This window comes from Pelodiscus sinensis, chromosome 26, assembly GCF_049634645.1.
Source record: "Pelodiscus sinensis isolate JC-2024 chromosome 26, ASM4963464v1, whole genome shotgun sequence".
Classification (NCBI taxonomy): Eukaryota; Metazoa; Chordata; order Testudines; family Trionychidae; genus Pelodiscus; species Pelodiscus sinensis.
In genome coordinates this window covers 21164867-21184160 of record NC_134736.1, presented here as the reverse complement: position 1 = coordinate 21184160, position 19294 = coordinate 21164867, and the positions used below count along the sequence as shown (strand labels likewise).

The following is a 19294-nucleotide window of genomic DNA, read 5'->3' as shown; positions in this document are numbered from 1 at the left end:
CAGTTCTCCCCCCTCCGAGAGCGAACTGAGCAGGGTCACTCCGCTCGTGACCTAGGGAAGTTCGGGTCCTCTGCGCGGGAACCCGCCCTGGGGACATGGGTGCTCCCCTTGACTCAGGCCGGCCGTGGCGAGGACCCACATGAGTTGGCTTCCCTCTGTCCACTCGCCACACCGCTCCAGGGCGACTGGCACAGGCCTGTCCTCGGGGGTCACTCCCACCCTTCCACTGGCCTTGATCCCTGGCCAGGGTCTCTCGGGCCGGGGCCATGAGCCCAGTGAGCCTTCTCTGGACAGCCAGGGCGGCTTCCACCCCTGATGCTCCATCCAGGGAGGTCTTCCCCTCCCATAACTCTCTCAGCAAACCCAGAGGGTCCTCTATCTGGGGTAGAGACCCCCAAGCTGCTTTCCTACTGTCTTGGGCCTTCCCGCCCCTCTGGCAGGAGTCACAGGACCGGCAGTACCGCTGCACGGCTGTAAAGATTCCCGGCCAATAGAAGTGCTGGAGCAGCCTCCGCCGGGTGCTCCGGATCCCCCGGTGGCCCCCAAGGGGGACATCGTGGGCCAAATACAGCAGCTTGAGGCGATACTTTCGGGGGATGACCAGCTGCCGCTGGACCCTCCATGCCCTCACCTTCCTGGGGGGAAGCCATTCACGGAACAGGAGTCCACGCTCCCGCAGGAATCTCTCCTGGCCACCTCTCCCCCAGGGCTGCGCTGCACGGAGGCCAGCCTGGTCCCGCAGCCTCTGCAAGGAGGGGTCTGCCTGCACCTCAGCCTGGAATTCAGCTGCTGAGGCAGGGATCGGGACCTGTCCCCCACCTCTGCCTAGGTCCGGAGTCCCAGCCTGGCTGGACCCCGTGTCCACTGGGATGGGACCCTGAGGCTGCTGCCAGGAGTCTTTCCCTGGACCCACGTTGTCAGCCCCCCGCTGGCTCTGGGTGGTGACTAGAGCCCGCTGGGATTCATGGGGCCACTCCTCTAGGTCATTCCCCATCAGCACCTCGGTGGGCAAGTGCGGGTGCACCCCCACTTCCTTGAGGCCTTCCTTCGCCCCCCATTTCAGATGCACCCTGGCTACAGGCACCTTAAACGGGGACCCGTCTATGCCCTTCAGGGTCAGCTGGGTGTGGGGTAGTATCCGCTCTGGGGCCACTATGTCGGATCGGGCCAGAGTCACCTCCGCCCCCGTGTCCCAGAAGCCCGTCACCTTCCTACCATCCACCTCCAGGGGTATGAGACACTCGCTCCGCAGGGGCCGTCCTGCCCCCACCCGGTACACGGAGAAATCCGCCTCCCGAGGGTCAGACCTCCCAGGGGAGGTGCACTGAGCATCCTTCCCTCCACTCTGAGCTGAGGTTTGCCGGCCAGCCCTTGCCTCTGGGCCAGCCTGCCCTTCCTCCCGCCCCAGCCAGTTAACCCTGGAAAGTCCCCGGTCCTGGGACCTGGTGCACTGAGCCCTCTTGTGGCCTTTTTGCCCACAGCGATGGCAAGTTAGGCTTTGGGCTGTCTCTGTCCAGGCCCTGGCTGGTTCTCTGGGGCGCAGACGATCTGTTCCTTGGTCTCGCCCCGTAGTTGACTCCCTCCGTCGCTCAGCCGAGATCCGGTCTCTGCGCGGTTCCCTTTCTCTCCGGGACTCCCGTTCACACCCGGACCGGCTCTCCGTGAACTCATCCGCCAGTCTCCCGGCCTCCTGGGGGTTCTCTGGTCTCCGGTCCTTGAGCCACAGCCTCAGTTTGGGTGGGCACGCTTCATAGAACTGCTCCATCATGACCAGCTTGAGCAGCTCCTCTGCGGTCTGGGCTCTGACTCCCGAGACCCACTTGCGGCAGTATTGCGCCAGGCGGGAGGCCAGATCCACATAGGTCTCCCGTGGCCCTTTCTGTACCCCCCGGAACTTCTTCCTGTACATCTCGGGGGTCAGCCCGAACTTGTGCAGCAGGGCCTCCTTGACTCGGTTGTAATCCCCTGGCTGTAGGTCCTCCAGCTGACTGAGCACTCCGGCCACCTCCTGGTTCAGTGCGGGGATGAGCTCCTGCAGCCAGTCAGCTGGGGGAACCCGTTGCAGTCCACAGGCCCTCTCAAAGGCACTGAGGAACCCGTCTATGTCACCCATGTCCTTCAATTGGGCCACCATGGGCCTCTCCAAGCATCTGGCAGTCCTGGGACCCTGGGGCCCATCCGCACTTGGCGCAGCCGGTGCCCCGCCAGTTCTCCGCTCTGCCATGGCCAGCTCATGCTGTCGCTGCCTCTCTCGATCTTGGCGCTCCCTCTCTCGGTCCTCTACTTCCAATTCCTTGATCCGCAGCTGGATCTCCAGCCGCCGTAGCTCCGCTGGGCTGGCCCCTGCCCTAGATGGGCTATGACTTGCAGGCCTCCCAGGAGACGCTGTCTCATCTCTCCGGTGGGTTCCAGCGCTCCTCCCCCTCTCTGAGCCTGACACACTCTCAGGGGGGGGTCTGGCTGCTTCCCCTGGGGACAAGATCCTGGCCCTGTGGCTGGTCATTCTCTTCCAGCTGGGCAATCAGCTGGGCCTTGGTTGCTTTCTGCACAGGCAAGCCCCTCTCTCTGCACAGCCCCACCAGCTCTGCCTTCAAGAGTCGGGCGTAGGCCATCTGCCCGCTGGTCCCCTCGGTGCAGACTCACCAGTCTAGTGCTGCAGCGCCCCACGATTCCCAGGAACCGCTTCGCTCTGTCTCCAGCATGGCTGGCTCCAGGGCTCTTGCTTCTACAGCGCCTTGTCGCTCACCGCTGGAAGCTCCATCCACGGGGTGCAGTGCATCCCACTTCTGACACCAGTGTGACGGCGCGTTGGGGGTTCCCCGTCTCCTGTACCCCGAAATGGCACAAACAGACTGCACCAGCCAGTGGAATTGAGGGTGGTTTATTGCTCCTCCAGCACAGCACAGCACAGCACAGATGTAATCTGGTTACAGGAACTGGGGGCTAAGAGGTCTCAATGCCCCCCTGGAGATAGGGGAGCCCCAGCCCCCTCCCCAGCTCCTTCTTCTCTGCCTTCCAGCCAGCAACTCCCTAACTAACTTCCAGCCCTGCCCCCCAACCAGGGCAGCATTCCACCTTCCTTTGTTCCTCTCCATGGGGGGTGTCTGGCCACTGGTTCAACAAGTTTGGCATTACCTTGGCCTAGTGAGGTTTTCCCTGCTGGGTCTTGCTCCAGACAGCAGGGGTCACCACAGCCCAGCAAGTACCCCCACTACGTCACAATGGGCATTGGCACAGGACAGCAGTAAGGGTTCGTATTCATTTATAGAATCCAAAAAATAGAAACCTAGAATGTAATGGAATTGGAGAGAGAAATGTTTCCATTGAATGGTCAGTTGGATTTGAAGTAACACTCATATAATTTGTAGTCTATCACTGAGCTACTCTCCCTGATGTTTGCACTGTTAGGAGTTGAGAAGGGGACAAGAGGCTTTTGCAGCCCACACACCCCTGGGCCTTTCTCCATCACTTCTGCCTCTTCCAGGTGAAGGGAGGCCGCTGGGCCCAGCATCTTTCTACCCAACCAGGGCCGGCTTTTGGGGAGAGGGAGGGGCCACTGGAGCTGCTTGGTCCCCTGGCTGTGTCCATGGGGAGGTGGCTCTGCTCAAAGCCAGACTGGTTTTCCTGTTGTTAGGCAGGACCCTGCAATCCATGTTCTCTCCTGCTTTTGTAGCCTCTGTTGCCTTCTGCAGGTGTCCCTTCTGATGGGACAGGCATGTTCTTCTCAGGGTCTGGGTACCATGTTGCCCTAGGAAGGGGTGTAGCCAAAATACAGGCTTTGCTGTGACCAGGATTTGAACCTGCACAGGAAAACACTATTGATTTTAAGGCCAACGCCTCAACCCCTCGACCATCACAGCTTTAAATAACAGCAAGCCAGGGAAACTCATAAATAATCTCAGTGCCCAGGCCTGACTTCACCTGACCCACAGAATTCACACAGCAAACCATTTCACCGGTCATGCAGAGGACCCCTGGCTGTTCTGGTCTGAGGCTGGCTTAGAGGGGAGTTCTGCTTCCAGGTCTCCCTCCTCCTTCTTGGTCTTCTTCCTTCCTTTCCCTCCTTCTTCCTCTTCTCGTTTCCCCTTTTCCTTCTTCTCCTTGGTCTCCTTGGACCCCAGTTTATATAGTGAAAATTGAGTCCTACTTAACCAATCCTTTTCAACTTATTCATAAATGATCTGGAGAAAGGGGTAAGCAGTGAGGTACTAAAGTTTGCAGATGATACCAAACTGTTTAGGATAGTCAAGACAGAAGCAGACTGTGAGGGACTCCAAGAAGATCTCACCAAACTGAGTGATTGGGCAACAAAATGGCAAATGAAATTTAATGTGGATAAGTGTAAAGTAATGCATGTCGGGAAAAATAACCCCAACTATACGTACAGTATGATGGGGGCTAATTTGGCTACAACAAATCAGGAAAGAGATCTTGGAGTTATCGTGGACAGTTCTCTGAAAACTTCCACACAGAGTGCAGCGGCGGTCAAAAAGGTAAATAGGATGCTAGGAATTATTAGGAAAGGGATAGAAAATAAGACCCAGAATATCTTCCTGACCCTGTATAAAACTATGGTACGCCCACATCTTGAATACTGTGTACAGATGTGGTCTCCTCACCTCAAAAAAGATATTTTGGCCTTGGAAAGGGTTCAGAAAAGGGCAACTAACATGATTAGGGGTTTGGAACGGGTCCCATATGAGGAGAGGCTAAAGAGACTGGGACTTTTCAGTTTAGAAAAGAGGAGACTGAGGGGGATATGATAGAGGTCTATAAAATCATGAGTGGTGTGGAGAGGGCGGATAAAGAAAAATTATTTATTAGTTCCCATAATAGAAGAACTAGAGTACACCAAATGAAATTAATGGGTAGCAGGTTTAAAACTAATAAAAGGAAGTTCTTCTTCACACAGCGTGTTGTCAACCTGTGGAACTCCTTGCCAGAGGAGGCTGTGAAGGCTAGGACTATAATAGAGTTTAAAGAGAAGCTGGATAAATTCATGGAGGTTAGGTCCATAAAAGGCTATTAGCCAGGGGATAAAATGATGTCCTTGGCCTCTGTTTGTCAGAGGCTGGAGAGGGATGGCAGGAGACAAATCGCTTAATCATTGTCTTCGGTCCACCCTCTCTGGGGCACCAGGTGTTGGCCACTGTCGGTAGACAGGATACTGGGCTAGATGGACCTTTGGTCTGACCCAGTACGGCCGTTCTTATGTTCTTATGTTAACCAATTATTTTAATATGATTTTACTAACCAAAGCTAACATACTATTATGATTTACCTAACCAATCATACTCCACCACCTTTGTTGATTTTCCCCCAGCAAAATTAATTATACAGCCGACAGAAACAGTTACAATCCAGAGAGCGACCACACAGACAAACAACAGGAAAGTGAAGAGAATAATCATAGAGTTCAAGGGAAAACCTCACAAAGGCGATTTCAGGCAGCCAGGCCATGGGGGTCTCTGAAATTGCCCCTGTCCTGCCTGGCTGTTGCCAAGGTTGCTCTGTGAGGTCACTGCCTCCCAGCCAATAAGCTGAGGTGCTGTAAAAGTTCCTTGTGATGTCACTGCTGCCTTGCAGGCTCATATCCTGCCCCTGGCCAGCCCCTTGGCATGTGTGAGCTGCTCCCCCTGCCCCCCTCACTCAGGGCTGGTTCTGGGGCTCAAGCAGGGAACATCAGAGGCTGCTCAGGGGGCCACATTGCTAGGCCAGGGGCCCTCCTGTGGGGCTGTGAGTGTTGCTGTCCCTGCTGTACAGACAGGGCCATAGAGCCTCAGGAGGCTGCAGCGGTGGGAGACACTTCCCTGGTTTTGGGAGGGAGACGAGACGTCAAGGCCCATGACTCGGAGCCAGCTACAGATACCCATGGAAACCTGATTTTCAGAGGGGTGTGATCAGCCCTTCTTGTGTATCTGGCTTCTTCAAAGGGGCTTCATTAGGAGCTAAAATTTGAAGAAGGGACATTCAGAAGGGTGAATTTCTTTCCCTGGCAGGCTTTTCTGTGTACCCCCGTGGCCTAATGGACAAGGCACTGGTCTCCTAAGCCAGGGATTGGTGGTTGAATTCCCACCTGGGGTGACAGTTTCTCTCACTGGCAAAGAGTTTACGTTCCTCTGCTCTCTGAAACAATTAGCATGGATGCTCCACAGTTGCTCTCTCCCTCTCTGGAGAAGTTGTTCAGACCCTGCACTAGCAAATGCTGGTGTAAGATGCAGATCTTATTGCTAAAAGCCCAGGTATTCAAAGTCAGAATAAAGAGGCACATTTTGCTCTAGAAGGCCCAGGAGTGACAGCCTGTGGCAGAGCAGGGTCTGTCTGGAGACAAAGTGGACCTGAGGATGAGAAGGCCCATGAGAGGCAGAGACTCCAGAGCAGTGGGGTGGTTAGTTATTTGGTCTGGCAAAAGGACAGAAAAACCCCAGGCCCTGAGCATGGTGCGGGCGAAGCCCATGGGGCAGTTTGCCTGGTGGGGTTCGGGGCGTGGAGAAGCTGTGAAGCTCTGTGAGTGGCTAAGGTCCCTGGCTGAGCTGCGCCACCAGCCTTGTGTGCGACTCAAACTGTCTCAAACTGTCCCACATCCCCTTTTGTGTGTCTGTTGCAGTGAGAGGGAGCCCTTGGCTATGGGACCCACTTGTGCCTGTTGTTCAGGGTTAAATAAGTTCTTCCCCAGGGGCCGCCTGTTCCCTTCCCACCTTGCATTGGCTGGGAATCAAATCAAGCAAGGGGCAGCAAACGCCAGGCACCATCATAGTCTGGGCCACAGATACAGACCGTCTTGGAGCTGTGATCCCAGGAGGAGTCTCTGCAGTCCATGCGGAGGAATGCCGACGTTTTTGGCCAAATGGCCAATGGTCTAGCAAAGAAAGGCCACCTCCCTCCTACCCCCGCATCCTACCAAGTCAGAGCCAAGGTCAAGGAATTGCGGCAGGGGTATGTGAGGTAGGAACCGCATTACTGTGCATGCTCTCGGAGAGGATGAAGAGCAGTGAGAGGCAGCCCGCAGCTGCAGGACCCATTTGTGCCTGTTTTTTCAGGGTTCAAATAAAAGCTCAGCAAGGAGCTTTGATGCTCCCTCTTTACATTGCATTGGCTGGGAATCGAACCCAGGTCAACTGCGTGGAAGGCAGTTATGCTCACCACTATACCTCCAATGCCTGCCTGCAAAGATGTTGGGAAAATTAGTTAGGAAATCCTACATCTGCCATGAGGCTAGCCAGAGGCGAGAGGGTGCCTGTGTGGTTTGGGTAAAGCAGAACTTCTTGGCTATTAGGCAAAGACCAGAAGTGGTGATGCTGGGCTAGTGGCTGCCCTGCGCTCTCCGTGGTGTGAGGAGCCGGGCGGGAGAGGCGTCCCAGAGGTTGTTGGGTGGGAGAGTAGAGTTTATCAGACTTTGGGCTAAGCTCTAGAGCAGACAAGGGAGAGGTGGGGAAGTGGCTTCTAGATACTCTGTGTGGCCTGGGGATGCGGATCAAGAGCCGTCCTTGTGTTTGTTGCTGTTAAGTGTTGTTTCTGGGTCCTTTGCCTAAGATCAAGCACTTCTGCTTTCCAGAGCACGTCTTCCTTTTGGAGAGCCATGTCACAGGTACAACCCCCAGAGACCCCTTCAGGGACACATCACAGGACCAAGCAGGGGGCAGCAAACACCAGGCACTGTCAGTGTCTGGGCCAGAGATAAAGACCCTCTTGGAGCTGTGATCCAAGGGGGGGGGGGTCTTTGCAGGCCCGGCAGTCCAGATGGACGAATGCAGACATTTATAAACATAAAAACATAAGAACGGCCATACTGAGTCAGATCTAAGGTCCGTCTAGCCCAGTGTCCTGTCTGCTGACAGTGGCCAGCACCAGGTGCCCCGGAGGGGGTGGACCGAAGACAATGATCAAGCGATTTGTCTCCTGCCATCCGTCTCCAGCCTCTGACAAACAGAGGCCAGGGACACCATTTTATCCCCTGGCTAATAGCTTTTATGGACCTAACCTCCATGAAATTATCTAGCATATGGCCCAATGGCTGATGGCCTTGCAGAGAGAGTCCACCTTCCTCCTCCTGTGGGCCTGTGACCAAGACCAAGTCAGACCCAAGGTCAACGAATTGCGGGAGGGGTATGTGAGGGCCCATGAGGGCAGGTCCCGCTCTGGGGAAGCACCACAGCACTGTGCATACTGTGAGGAACTGGACCGAATCCCGGGGTGTGGGGAGCCCCTGTCTCCAGGGAGAGTTGTGGAGTCTGGGATGGAGACCCCTGGGCAGCAGCGGCCGCAGCTTCAGGATGACAACGCTGATGTCCTGCAGCTCCAGGACGAGGAGAAAGATTCCAGAAACTTTATGACCTTCACCCTGGACAACGCTGATGTCCTGCAGCTCCAGGGGATGCAGGAGGACTCACAAACGTCTTCAGGCAGCGGGAAGGGAACATCAGGTGAGTGCTGGGAGGTTGCAACACCCAAGACATGTCGACACTTGCAGTCTCCTTCAGGAGAGGGATGCAAATGGAGACATTCAAAATTGTAAACGAAACCAGGATTTAAATATCCCGCACTATATTTGCATAATCACATCTGGGTGCTGTTTCAAAATACTTTAACAGCAGTGTCAGCGTTTGCTAGTCGGGGCTCTGGACAGCACCTGCACAGAGGGAGATGACAACTGCGGGACGCCCTGGCCAACTGTCCCAATGTCTCACAGCTGAAAAGAAAACAAAAGAGGCCAATGAAAACAGCCCCTGGCAGCGAGGGAGTCAGCACATCGGTGGGTGGGGCAGGGAGCTGGGGGCAGAGCTGGGCTCTAACTCAATGGGTGACCTTGGCCCATTCAGTGAACCTCTCCCTCCCTCCATGGCCCTGTCTGTACAGCAGGGACAGCAACACTCACAGGCCCACAGGAGGGGGCTGATTTGATGCTTCACCCCACAGCCCAGCAATGAGCTCCCAAGCTTCCCCCTGTGTTCTGGGAGCCAGGTTTGCCCTTTGAATTCTGCGGGGCAGGTGATGTCAAGCCGGGTACTGGGATTATTTACCAGTTTCCCTGGCCCTGGGACCCTAGTAACTTCACAGCTGTGGTGGCCGAGTGGTTAAGGCGTTGGATTTGAAATCTAATAGGGTTTCCCTGCGCAGGTTCAAATCCTGCTCGCAGCGAGGCTTGAGTTTTGGCCGCAGCCCTAACCAGGCAACAAGCTGCACAACCCCTGAGCCACTCTCCCCATCCCCAGTCAATCTCTTTCTGCGCCTTTCCGAGAGAGACACGGGCCATGGTGCCTCATTATGGGTCCCTGAGCTCTAGGGAAACTCTCAGCTCCTGCAGCCTGTGCCCCTTGCCCAGCACCCCATGGCTCAGCCCTGCCCCTGGGGGCTGCCCTGCTCCAGTGTGTGATAGGAGTTGAGTGAGAGGATGGAGTGTCTGGGCCTGCCCGCAAAGATCCATCCATGAAGGGCAGAAATGCTGGGGATATGATGTGGGTCACTCCTCTCCCGGCACACAGCCCCGCCCCCCTTCCCTGTGTTGGGAGCAAAGGGTCTAGAGAAGTATTGTTTGGGGGGGGGGGGGGGGGTTCTTGTTTCCTGCTCTTGCTCGGCCAAAGAATTAGTAACAGAATATTTGTCCAAGTTTGTCTACTGTCAAGCATGTTTGTGGGGGGGGGGGGGTGGTTATCCTGTTTGCTTAATGTGAAAATGCCCCTTCTTCAAATCCAAGCAGAAACTGGGAACAGGAAAGGGGGTTCTGCTCTGATTTGTGGCTCCCCAGGTAAACACAGCTCCTGCTGCTCGGGGATAGGGATAAGCCCAACTCCCAGGCTGAGTAAACCAAGGAACAGTCCTAGAAAGCCAGGGGCCAGTGTGTGTGAGGGTGTCTCCCAGACAGACAGCCCCAGGCTGGGAGGACAGAGCTGCCTGACATCTCCAGTGCTGCAGGGGGAGCAGGCACATTGGTGCTAACAACCTGCTAATGTGGTACCATCTTTCAGCCAGGTCAACAGGGAGTGTTTCTTGTGGAGTCAGCTGATTTCCCCCCCCAGCTTAACCCTTGTACCTGCCCCCTGGCAGAACAGAGCCCCAGGTTGCAGCTCAGCTTTTCTCCTACAGGGCAGCTTGTGATGACAGCTCTAAGCAAACCCCTAAACTTGAAGTTATTAGCCACTATTAGCACACACCAAAGCCTGGGATTAAAGCAGGAACCCTCAGATCTTCAGTCAAACACTCTCCCAACTGAGCTACTCTGGCTGTGATAAGTGGCTTGTCTGGCCTGTAATTCTCTGTCCAGGATGTTTGGCAGTGGGGCCGCATGTCGTTAAAGCACTTCTGGAAAATCATGCCAATCTAGACGCAGCCTGGGGGGGGGGGGGAGATTTTCCCCACCAGGTCTTTGTCCCTCGGAATCCCTGGGGACGCTGGGTTTTGTCTTGTTTGGTTTCCCTTTTTCCCTCCTCACTGGGGGGAGGGGGCGACTCTCTCGCCCTCGCGGCAGGAAGTCCTGGCACAGAGATGGGACGGGCAGATGCTCTGAGAGTGAGTCCCTGGGCTGTCTGGGGAGAGAACTTTCACCCTTCCAGCTCCCTAAGGATCACCAGGATGGCCGAGTGGTTAAGGCGTTGGACTTAAGTTCCAATAGATGTTTGTCTGTGTGGGTTCAAATCCTACTCCTGGTAATTTCCTGTTTTGGACAGACATCCATCTGGATGGTGCTTTGTCCTGCTGTGAGGCAGGGGGCTGGACTTCATCTCTGAAGGTCCCTTTGGCTATGTCTGCACTGGTGGTATCTTGTGCAAGGGTTCTTATGCAAGAACACGTCCACCCTGCCATGTGTGAGCTGTGCTTTTGAGCAAGAACATCCATGGCAGTGTGGATGCTCTCTTGTGCAAGAAAGCTCTGATGGCCATTTTAGCCATAGGGCTTTCTTGCACAAGAAACACCTGTCCCATGTCCACACTGCCCTCTTACGCAAGAAGCCCTCTCTTACCACACTTTACTGTAAAACTTCTTGGCTACGTCTAGACTACATCCCTTTTCAGAAAAGGGATGTAAATTAGATGTATCGCAATTGCTAATGAAGCGGGGATTTAAATCTCCTGTGCTTCATTAGCATAAAAATGGCTGCCATTTTTTTTTGTCGGAGAAAAGCGCCAGTCTAGATGCTGACCTTTTGAAAAATAAAGCCTTTCCCGAAAGATCCCTTATCCCTCTTGAAATGAGGCACTTGCAGGGTGGGCCCTGGACTGTGAGGCTGCAATGACCTGATGCCAGGCAAGGTACCACTGAGAAGTCTCAGCCCCAGCCCTGCCTCCTCCCTTTTCAGCCTAACCTATTTAGCTGTCTCTTTCTGCCCCAGAGAGCAGGGCATAGAAACTGCTTTGGGGAGTATCAAAGGGAACTGCAATAAGAGAAGACCCACTGTTTCTGAACCAGAGACCTTTCACAGGTTGGGCAAATGTGATAACCACTACACCACAGAAACACACATCACAGTGTCTTCTGCTGCTGCACTTAACCTTGGGCAAATATTCGGTTGCTAACCCTTTGGCCAACAGAGATTGCTGCAGGGCAAAGGAATTCCCTGTTGTCAGTTTTGTGGCCTCAGGAAGGGACCAAACTGAAGGAGGCTGGGACCCAGCCTGGGGACTCCAACCAAACCCCTGAGGGGCTGCTGTGCCTGGCACTGGCAAGGCAGGGCTCTGACTGCAATTGCTGGGACAGGCGAGCCAGCGCCAAGTGCCCTTGTGATTCCCTGGGGGTGTCAGTGCCCAGAGACCCTGCGAGTGCCACCTCTGCAGCTCCTGCAACCGTGGAGAGTGACTCTCGTCCCCCCTCCCTTGGGATGGGCAATGGCAACAGGTGGAGGAGCTGGGAGAGAAGTCCCAGAGAGCAGCCCTATGACTAAGCTGGCCAAGCAGCTGCTGGGTGTGGGGGAGGTGAGGGAGGCAGCCCCCAGTGGTGCCTGGCCAATGTGTCTGCTCTCCCTGCCATCCCTCCCTACATAGCTGGAGTTGGCCATGTCCCCACAGCAGGAAGCCAAAGGGGGCAAAGAGCAGAAGTGCTGGAAGCTGGTGGGGGTGGCCTCTGGGTTTGATTTAGTGAGTCTTAGTTGGACTTGCTAAATCAAACGCTGTAAGATCGATTGTGGCCATTCATCCCCAGCTGGACGTGGTCCTTGTTCTTCTGCAGGACACGGCCAAAGGAGAGTAAGGACGAGCCAATGGGCATCCAGATCAGATCACACCCTTGTTGAATGGATGGAAACAGAAACCAGACACACACACAGAGCCGGTTTGAATTGGTTCCAGCTGAGGGACGGGTTTGTCTGGTTTATGTGCATTTGGCACTAGAGCACGTGAGGGGTTTGTGGTCATTTGAATAATCCCTGTTCAATAGAAATCCAAAGTGTGACACACCTGGAGATGTAAAAGTTTCATTTCACTTGATGAGCTTTTTACAGGGGCACTTGTTACACCCCCAGAGCAACCATGTGTTTGCATCCAGCATTGGGAACGGAGCAGGAAACGAGGCTTTTGTGTGACTCACATCTCAGGTGGGAGGGACCCTCACTGACTCCAGAGTGTGACTGGTCCTAACAAGGAATTTGCCCTGAAAGCAGCAGAGCTGGGGCAGGACCGGGAGTCCTGAGAGATGAAGCAGCTGGAGGGAGCCAGGAGAGCAGAGGCCAGCCTGAGAGCTGAGAGTCAGAGGTGCCCACTGCACTTTCACACCCTAGATCCCATGGTATAAGGGGCAGCATGCAGGACTCTGAATCCTGCAGTTTGAGTTCAAATCTCAGTGGGACCTGCTTTAACTCAGCTGGTTGTTACAAGGTTCAGGTGCTCCAGCTTCCATACACTGAGTTTTGTTCCTCTTGCCGGGTGTCTGAGGCCCCCTAGAGCTCCATCTCCAGACTGAGCGGGCGGGCGAGAAGGGCCTGATGCCATCACAGCTGCAGGGCAGATCACCCACCTGACCCCTGAGCTCAGCCCGTGCTGGAGGCAACCAAACAGTGTGAGCGGGACAGAGGGCGGATTGGGGGAAGGGTCCTGAGTCCTGGCTCCCAGCCACGCACCTTGGCACAAAGACCAACGGTCCCTGCACAAAGTGCATTGTGGGAATAAGAGTTGGGGCAGCAGGAAAGGGGCCGGCCCCTCAGCACCAGGGCACAGGCAGGAGAAGATGGGAGTGAATCCTGCTGCCTCTGCCATGGCTTGGCCCAAAAGGGCTGGGGTCTTGCAGCTTTTCACCCCAGCTTTGTGGGAGGCCAAGTAGGAAGGGGCCTCTGGAGGCTCATAGCCCCCTGGCCTGCTGTGTCTGTGGAAAGGGGGAAGAGGACACATACCTCTCACTGGGGAACAGGGCGCATGGATCCCACTCGTTCCTGCAGAAAATGAAACAGGCTGAGCATTTTGCAGAGAACAGGCCAGAGCCCTTCTCCTGTCCCTGGAGAGATGGAAATGGGTCCGTTCCTTGTGGGGAAAGAAGTGGGTGTGTTGGGAGTGGGGTTCGAGTTCAAACCTCTCCACAGACCAGAACCCCCCATTAGGGGCAAGAAAGAGCCTTGAGTCAGGCAGTGGAGAACACTTGGCTCCTGTTACGCTGAGATGGGAGAGTAGGAAACAGCTTGCACACGGCCTGCCTAGCTCAGTTGGTAGAGCATAAGTCTTTTAATCTCAGGGTCATGGGTTCAAGCCCCATGCTGGGTGGTACCCTTCCTTAACTCACATTCTCAGCCTACAAGCAATTGGCTCTCAATTTTCACCATGGTTTTAGAAAGAAAAAGTCTAGTCCTGGGGTCCAGCTTTAGTAGACGCAGAGCGAGAACCAACTGCAATTTCCATCCTCTGAGGAGCAGGGAAGAGGATTTTCTTCTCCTCAGTTCTAGCCACATCAGCCCAGGGAGGAGAAAACATAACCCTCCGCCCGCTGATTGTCCCCGTCAGCTTCTGTAGCTTCACCTCCTTCCACAGCAGCTCCAGCTTTGAGCTACAAATCTCAAGGGGCTGGTGAGGAAATGAGGAGCTGGCAGCTCGGGTTAGTGGCTTCCCTGAGAACAAGAGGTGGAGTGTTCACAAGGAGCATCCCCCTCCCCCGCAGAGCAGGGTGTTAGAAAGAGCCAGGAACAGAACAGTCAGACAAGTTTAATCCTCTGAAATGTGTTTCTGTGATGTAGTGGTTATCTCATGTGCCTAATACACACGAGGTCACTGGTGCTTCTCTTAATGCAGCTCCACTTGGTGCCCTGGGTAAGTGCAGCTCCTGCTACCTGGACTGTGCCTGGGATAAGCCCAACTCCCATGCGACAGAGGGGGGGTGACATCAGCTGAGAATGCCCCTTGGTGCCAGCCTGGGGAAGCCAGATGGGACAGGCCAGGCACCTGATGGACACTTGTGTCTTGGCCTCCCCTGCCCTCGGAAGCTGGCGTATGGGGCCGGTTCCTCCTTCTGCTTCCCTTGTGTGACTTGCCCAAGGAGGAAGTGAGGCAGGAATGGGGCAGAGGAGGGGGGCCAAGCTGGGGGGGCAGGACAAAAGCTAAACGTCTCAGTCGGACTCAGTAGGGTGAGTAGAGCCTCCTGCCGCCTTGTTCTGCCAAATCCTGTGGGGTGGGGCTGGCTGTGGGGAGGCAGAGGCCTGTGCCTGTCTCAGGGCATCCCAGGGAGGCTCCATGCAGCCCAGGAGAAGAAGGGGGCTCTGGGTGGAAGGAAAACAAGCAAAGCTGGTCCCAGTGGGCTTGAGCCTAAGGGCTCCAGTTTGGCCCAGCTGAGTCACAGGTGTCTTGTGTAGGTCCCATGGTGTAAGAGGCAGCACTAAGGACTCTGAGTCAACCCTCTGTCTACGCTGCACCTAAACTTGAAATAAGATGTTACATCAGGGCTTTGTCTACACTACAGAGACAACGCTTCATTCCAGAGAACATAGCTGCTGAAATTTTTTCGGAAGAGCAGACAGGACTTTTTGGTGCCGGGATGTTACAAAAAAAGTTTTTTCCCCCACATTTGGCCTAGTGTAAACAGGCCAAATGTTGGAAAAGCTTCTTCCAGACAAAGCTATGCAAACTAGGGTTCACAATTTACCTAGCTTCTTCAGAAGAACAGTGTGTGTAGACATAGCTTGGGTGTTGCACAGCACTGGTAGGAGACATGGAGGGACGAAAGGGTCTGTGGGCACCTGCAGCTTTTCAGAGCTGCCCTTGCCTCCCCCCTCGCTGGGGTCTCCAGTGAACTGTCTGGTCTAAAGCCCATCCTGGTGTCAGCCTAAGGGTTGCCTGTTCTGTAAAAGCTGCCCTGGAAATGAGGAAGCAGCTAAAGTGAATCTGGTGGGATTTGAACCCACAACCTTTGAATGAGTGACCTGGGTCACAGTGAGCACCAAAGCTTAAAAGTCCAACACGCTTTCCATTGTGCCTTAGTGTCTCACGGATTGCTAGTTTTGCTGTCTCTGATAGCTGCTTTCCAGCATGGCAATTGCTGGGGGAAAAGAAAGGGGAGCCAGGTCTGTCTCTTTTGGGAGAGCAGGTAGAAAGAGGGAGGGGCCACTGAGCCCCCTGACAGTGAAAACAATTGGGCTATGTCTACGCTGGCAGGTTCTTGCGCCAGAAATATGCAAATGAGGCTAAGCGTAGCGGCATTGCACAAGAGGGGTTTTCTTGCACAAGAAGGGGCTGTGTAGATGCTCCTTCTGGCACAAGAGCCTCCTCCACAACAATGGTGGCTCATTAGATATGCAAATGAGGCTCACCCTCTCCCTTGGCCACTTGCCACTGCTCCTACCGGCCGCCCGCCAGCCACTCCCTCCAGCCACCCCATCCATGCTGGTGGGTGCCAGTGTCTCACCACACTGTGAAATCAGACCAGAGACGGACACTGTCAGTAAACACTCATATCGGAAACGCTCCTCTGGATGCTGGTCCCACCAGAGCCCTGTGCCACTGCCATCTGCCTGCAGGCTACTTGCTCAAGAATGGCCGTTCTTCCGCAAAAACTTGAGGAGCATCTACACTGCACACGCGTTCTTGAGCAAATAAATTTACAGCCAAACATAGGAAAAGGGCTTCTTGGGCAAGAGTTATTCCTCTCCCCATGAGGAATAAACCCTCTTGTGAAAGAGCTCTACAAGAAGGTAGTATGAACGGGCAACAGGGTATTTTTGTGCAAGAAACCCATATGGCTAAAATGGCCATCAGAGCTTTCTTGCACAAGAGAGCGTGCACACTGCCACGGACATTCTTGCCCAAAAGCACATGGCAATGTGGACGTGCTCTTGCACAAGATGTTTTGCACAAGAACTCCTGCACAAAACAGTTCTTGTGTAAGAAGCCTGCGGGGTAGATGTAGCCAGGGGGTGTCTGGGTTTGTTACCAGCACTGAGCTTTGTACAACAGCCCCGGGAACATTGTGAAAAAACAAAAGCTTCCAGCCCTGGGTGTCCCTGGCCAGCCAGCAAGTGGCACAAAGGTTCCTGGCGGTGCTGGTTTCAGGTAGTTTTAAACAGCCACTCCCAACTCTGATGAGGTGGCCAAGTGGTTAAGGCAATGGACTGCTAATCCATTGTGCTCTGCATGCATGGGTTCGAGTCCCATTCTCATCGGATGTTTGCAGCCCTTCCTCTTGCTTCTCCCAGATCTTTCTTCAGTTCAGTGCCAGCCCCTCCTGTACCCCTGCCTGCCCCAGCCCCTCCCACTGCAGCCTGGGGAAAGGGGAAATCTCCACAGAGACACTCCCAGCTGGGACCCTCAATCCCTTCTGCCCTCAAGGGGAAACCTCACAAAGGAGATTCCAGGCAGCCAGGCCATGGGGGTCTCTGAGATGCCCCAGCCCTGTAGCCTGTCCCACCTGGCTGTTGCCATGGCCCCTCTGTGAGGTCACTGCCTCCCAGCCAATGAGCTGAGGTGCTGCACAAGGCCCTTGTGATGTCACTGCTCTCTCTTTCCTGGTCACTCAGGGCTGGTTCTGGGGCTCACACAGGGAACATCAGAGGCTGCTCAGGGGGCCACATGCCCCCAAGGTCACCTTTTAAATGTCAGGGCAAGCCAGGATCTATCCCGTCCCTTCCGCAAGACCCCACCCCTTTGCTGAGCCCCTGCCCTCCCCAAACCTTTCCATGGGCTCTTGGTTACTAATGGACACTCGCCACTAAAGACATAATCACACCCCAGCCATTTTGCTAGGGCTGCAGCTGGGGAGAACAGTTTAACTTAAATCATTAAATGATTCAGCGTTTGAACTGTCTCATGTTAGTTTATCAAACTTCATGTGAAATAAAGGAAAACATTACAGCCAGCACACAAGGTTTCAATGTTTCTTTATTTATGGCAGGGGCGGGGAACCTTTTCTGGGTCGGGGGCCACTGACCCACAGAAAATTTTGGGTCCACAAAAGTGAGACACAAAGAAACTCCTCCAAAGGCCCCCAGCCCTCTCTGATGTGGCCCCCAACTAAGACACCTCACTCCTATTGCGTTCCAGCCCCATGGCGTGAGGGGAAGGGACAGGGAGGACTGAGGTTCAGATTTACTTTCCTGGGGCTGCAGAACTAGTGGATTTTGTGGACCTGCTTAGTCTATTGGTTTCTAATCGAAAAGCTGAACCACTCAGCCCTGATCTTGGTAGTGTCAGAGGGCCAGGAAAACTGGTAATAATCCCAGTGCCCGGGCCTGATGGCACCTGCCCCACAGAATTCACACAGCAAACCTGGCTCCCCGAGCACAGGGGGAGTTGGGGGGCTCATTGCTGGGCCATGTGGTGAAGTGTCAAACTAGCATTCTTCTGTGGGGCTGTGAGTGTTGCTGTCCCTGCTGTACAGACAGGGCCATGGAGCCAGGGAGAGATTTGCTGAACAGGCCAAGGTCACTCAATGAGTTAGAGCCAAGATCTGCCCCCAGCTCCCTGCCCCACCCACCAACGTGTTGACTCCCTTGCTGCCAGGGGGCTGTTTGCATTGGCCTCTTCTCTCTGGAACCAGGTTTAAGCCACAGCTGAGGCTCTGGGCAGGGGGCTGGGTATGGGGGGGTCTGAGTGTGGGAGGGGGAGCGTGTGTTCCTCTGGCTCAGCTTTTCCCTTTCTTCTATCCCAGCAATTGCCCTGCTGCAAAGCAGAGAGAATAGATGAGGGGTGCTGTGAGCTGGTGTGCAACAGCTGGGGTCTTGGACTTCTAAGTTGTAGCAGTCAGAGTAAGCCAAATTAGTTATTCCAAGGTTGTGGGTTCAAATCCCACTGGAGTCACTTTAGGTGCTCTGGAAATCAGAGAGCAGCGGGGCTGTCCAGCCTTTCAGCTGGATTCAGACCAGGCTGGTCAGAGCCTCTTGCGCTTGCCGAGGGGGATTCTGCACTTGCTGCCTTGGGATCCAGGGTCACATTGCAGAGCTCCCCCAGGGTGGGGTTTGGGTTGGAGTCCCTGGGACGGGGGAGGAGGGTTTGGTCCCTTCCTGAGGGCACAGAATTAACAAGAGAGAATTCCTTCCCCTGCAGGAAGCTGAATTGGCCAAAGAGTTAGTAACATAATATTTTCCCAAGTTTAAATTCAGGAAAGAAAAGCCTCTGTGGTGTAGCCATCACTGTGGGTGTGTCTAGACTACCTAGTTTTGTCGACAAAAGTGGACTTTTGTCGACAAAACAATACCAGCGTCTACACTACCGCGGAGTTCTGTCGACATAACGTCGACAGAACTCCGCGGTTTTGTCGACGCTGGTATACCTCATTTTACGAGGCATAACACCTTCTGTCGACAGAACTCTGTCGACAGAAGGTGTTATTGCCTGTAACACTGCGTCCAGACTACGGAGTTCTGTCGACAAAGCGGCTTGCTTTGTCGACAGAACTCCATGTGTCTGGACGCAAATTGTCGACGGAAGTTTTGTCGACAGTATCTGTCGACAAAACTTCCGTCGACAAAACGCGGTAGTCTAGACGTACCCTGTGTTTGTTTAACATACAGCAGCTCCTTAGTTCAAAGCCCTATAGAAACACAGGCTCTTGAGGTGTCCTCTCTGATGGGGCAGACATGTTCTACTCTGAGCTGGGGGTCTCAGGGCTTGGGTTCCTTATTGCCCTACTCAGGCTTGTGCAGAGGTATCCTAGAAGCTCTGGTCAAAGGCTCTTTCACAGGCGAGTTCTTCTTGCTGGTCTCCTTCTTGGACCCCAGTTTATATAGTGAAAATTGAGTCCTGCTTAGCAATATCGTAACCAATTATTTTAGCATAATTTTACTAACCAGTCATAAGATACTATTGTGATTTACCTACCCAATCATACTCCACCACCTTAGTTGATTTACACCTAGCAAAATTAATTATACAGCAGACAGAAACAGATCCAAACCAGA

At 54.3% G+C, this 19294-nt stretch overlaps 4 non-coding genes across 4 annotated transcripts; 3 read left to right on the top strand and 1 right to left on the bottom strand.

Moving 5' to 3' along the window:
* Positions 1–7088: 7088 nt before the first annotated feature.
* TRNAG-UCC (transfer RNA glycine (anticodon UCC)) lies at positions 7089–7160 on the bottom strand. Its single transcript has one exon. It is a non-coding gene; the product is annotated as a tRNA-Gly (tRNA).
* A 1896-nt stretch (positions 7161–9056) lies between these two features.
* Positions 9057–9138, top strand: TRNAS-UGA (transfer RNA serine (anticodon UGA)). The gene has a single exon. It is a non-coding gene; the product is annotated as a tRNA-Ser (tRNA).
* A 1425-nt stretch (positions 9139–10563) lies between these two features.
* Positions 10564–10646, top strand: TRNAL-UAA (transfer RNA leucine (anticodon UAA)). Its single transcript has one exon. It is a non-coding gene; the product is annotated as a tRNA-Leu (tRNA).
* A 5833-nt stretch (positions 10647–16479) lies between these two features.
* On the top strand, positions 16480–16561 carry TRNAS-GCU (transfer RNA serine (anticodon GCU)). Its single transcript has one exon. It is a non-coding gene; the product is annotated as a tRNA-Ser (tRNA).
* The last annotated feature ends 2733 nt before the right edge of the window (positions 16562–19294 follow it).